Here is a 3,855-nt window from a genome sequence, read left to right on the forward strand (position 1 = left end):
TCAACGCACAGGCACAATCGAACATCGTTAGATTGGGTCAGGCAATATTAGGTGTAAGCAAAAGCGGTTCACATTCCCGTTTTGGAAGGTTCCAGCCTGGTTTTTACCTGTTTTATGATCCATCAATGATGTTTCTCAACCAGTATTTTTCTTTTCCAGATTTTCCTATTTTTATTTTGGTGGCTATTTATTTTTTTCTATTTATTATTTATTCTCCCTTTATTTTTATAAAAAATCGCAAATTTCAAAATATGTTCGTTCTTCTTTTTGGAATTTTAAAAAATGCTCTTGTTTTCAAAAGTTGTTCAGAAACTAAAAAAATATTCGCATTTATCAAAATAAAATTGTGTTTTTAAATATTTTCAAAGAAATCTCGTTTCAAAATATCTTTGGGATTTTTTCAAAAAATATTTGTGTTTCCAGATAATATTCCAAATTTTAAAAATGAAAAACTCATTCTATTAAATTCTCAATTACAATAACTGTTTTTTTATATTTCAAATTTTAAAAAATTAAAGGAAAATATTAGTGATCAAAGTATGTTAGTTGGTGGAGGGAGATCTGTACTCTGATCGAAGGGAGAAAGTACTCACGACTCAGAGCTAGTCAGGAAAGCCAGGGTTCTGAGCTCTTATCCCTTAATGGGTAAGAGCGAAAGCCCGCAGTCTGGGGTTCTAGGCTGCTTAAGTAGAGTCAGCAGCCGTAAGCCCCAGATAGGGGAGACATGCCCTTTAGGGCGTATCGACCTGATGCCGCAGGACTGTTCCTAGCCTCGAGGAGTGAATCCGAGAGGCGTGACTAGCTCGATGGAGTGAGGACTTTAAACCGTAGTGAAAAGTACAGATCGATCGGAAGGTAGGTTAGGGAGCGGAATAGTTTATAACGGAGAGAGCCTTTCCTTTAGTGCAGTTGTTTAGTTGAACTTCCTTTAACAAGGTTGACGAGGAGTGACCGATCACTTGAGGGAACGATCGAGGAGACCGATCAGCTGCATCGGTAGCTTTCTGTTCTGTTCTGTCCCTTTCCTTTCCTTTGACATAGTAGGGAAAGCTAGACTTTATCTATTGAATAGGTCTAGTCTTTTCCCTTCGGCTCCTTTGGGAAGGGGCTTCGGGGGAAACCTTTTGTCCTTCCCTTGTTTTATCTTTTCAGTAGCAAAGGAAAAGTAACGTTAGCCGGTTTCCAGTTCGTTACCTGACTGCTCCGCCTTAACGCGAAAAGATAGGAAAAGTGCCTTGGTGCAAAGCTAGGGTCAACATAAAGTTTCCGACATTAGGAGGAATTCCCCTAAATATCAAGATGGCTTTTCCATGGTATGCATGTTTGGGTGAACATGACCCAGGCGCAGATGCCTGATTTCATAGTCAAATGCGCTCAAAACACGGACTTTGAGTAGGCGCGTGAAGGATCATACATCTGGTCTCCTAAATCGGCCAAATAGGCCTCTTTTTTGGAGTAAAATAGTCTTTTCTCTTTGATCCCTCACTCGATCAAATCAAGTAAGTCTACTTCTACTTGGATTGGAAGTGAGTAGTTCACATACGGTTTTCAGTGAACAGTAGTTCATAATGCTGGTCTTATTCCACTTCCATTTGAAGTAGATGCAAAAATCTAATGAGATTGGAGCATAAATCTCACGACTGGATTGAGCTGTACTAGACTATATAATGGAGCAGTACTATATACGCGTGTGCGCGCGCGGGCGATTTCCTCCCTTGCGTGTGCGCGATTTCTCCCTCACAGAATAGGGGCCCCATCTGCTAACCTCCTGCTGCCTGGAACAGGTATAGAAAGCTTTGACAAAAACTTGAAGTGAATATGCAAATGGAATGGGAGAGTTCCTAACTGATCAGTTGATTTGATCGGCATTGGACTAGTCAACACAGTTAGTCTCATTTCCCATTCTTTTGCTCACATCTAACCTGTTCGATTCCGGTATAGCTATCGGTCCCTTCAAGGACGGCAACCAGTACGATTGTCCTGGCTGCGGCTCATCTTTTTCGATGAACCAACCACAGCCCTATGCCTGTGATCACGATACGCAATAAGTGCATGTCATGAGTATGCAAGATTTCCCCTGAGTTTCCATTAGGAGTAATAGGGAATTCCTTGGTTTAATTAGAGGAGAGTCGACTCGTTAGAGTCGCTCGAGTCGTCACTAGTTCACTTCATTACTAGGGAAGTGGAAGGACAATGAAATCCAATACTTTGGAATTTTTTGTGTTTGAAAAAATGTTCTCTTTAAAAAAATCTTGCTTTGAATCGTGTGCTATAGAAAAACATGTGCTATTGTCAAATCTCGCGCGACTACAAGTCTATGACCAAATGCTACTACATTGCCTCAAAATTGGTCTGCCCGCTCGCGGCTTCCCGTGTGCCACGAGCGTCCAATGGGATCTCCCAACAAGACGTAGACATATCCGGTCCACGATGTGATATATACATGGACACTTTCGTAGCTAGTGTAGTATCCGTATACATATTCCATGTCCGTGTGTCTTCTTATTTGAGATGTCGGCCAGTGATGAGGGGTCAGTAGTATGTCAATCAGCAGTAGTCGCATCAAATGGGGCGAGTAAGGGTTGGAACCACTTTTCCTTCTGCATGTGATCCAAATATGGGTACACTAGGGGGTGTGAAGAGTATAATACAATACCACAACTTTAAAGTGGCAAAGTAGTGATAATTAGGCAGAGAGTGGGATATTGTGGGCATCTACAGGGCAATGAAAACTGGTGTGGGAGAGAACTGATGAGAAAGAGACGAGAAAGAACGAGAACGCAATAAATAAACATAAAAAACAATGGACAACAGTTAGAAGTCATATTTGCATTAAAATTAGTTGAGCAAGAAAGATGACAAGTGTTAGCCTAGTATCCTATTTCAGGCATTCAGCTTGTGTTCCGTATACGCTGAGTATCTTATAAGAACATTCGGCGTATAGGGCACACCCTCACGCAGCCGTCAAGTACTTCCGTGATGGTCACATGGCAATAACTTTGCCAAGAGGGTATTCTAGGCCGAGTGTGTTGTGTACGCTATGCTCTTTGTTTTGTTGTAAGGCGAGGTTCTTTTCTGATTCTTGCCCTAGTGTCATCTACGCCAAGATCAATATTTTGTGTCATGTGTTTTAGGGTTGGGTACTTGGCTTACACGTGTATAAGCCGAGTACTCGTGAAATGACACACGGCTTACATCCAGACACCGGACAACTTATGATATTTCATCCTTGATTAGCTGTTGCGGCTCTCTTAAAATCTAACAATCAATCTTCATCATCCACCGGAGAAGCCAGCGCATCATCCACCGGAGAAGCCAGCGAGCTCATTCGTACATCTAGTATCAGACGGGATCAAAGACTGACAGTCTAATTTTGGTACTAACTTCCCAAATAACCGTGGTAGGCAGCAGCCTGCGTGCCTCCTACACATTTGATTTTGTAAATTAAATAATTTGTTGAGTCTCATCACAGATTATCACAGTGGGAAGTAGTATATACTAGTATCATGCTTATATTCCTATCTCCACAGTGCATTGTACCGTAGGTTGGCATCATAGTGATCTCATTTATATACATCCAAGACACATACTAAGTTCATCATTTAATATGATACAATATCATATCATAATACTCAATTCTTTCTTTTGTCATATAACTGTGCCACTTTAGTAAAAATGCCTAGTTGACATGCATGATGACACCTATGATACTTTTATTGTGACCAGCTGGGCACTCGTATTTTGCATGGGCCAAAGAACCAGGAAACATCATCATCATCCCCATTTCGTAAAAAGGGAAAAAAACTCATCTTCATTCATATCATCATATGGATACATAGTAGCGTTGGATGTATG

This window comes from Triticum aestivum, chromosome 3D (genome assembly GCF_018294505.1).
Source record: "Triticum aestivum cultivar Chinese Spring chromosome 3D, IWGSC CS RefSeq v2.1, whole genome shotgun sequence".
Lineage (NCBI taxonomy): Eukaryota > Viridiplantae > Streptophyta > Magnoliopsida > Poales > Poaceae > Triticum > Triticum aestivum.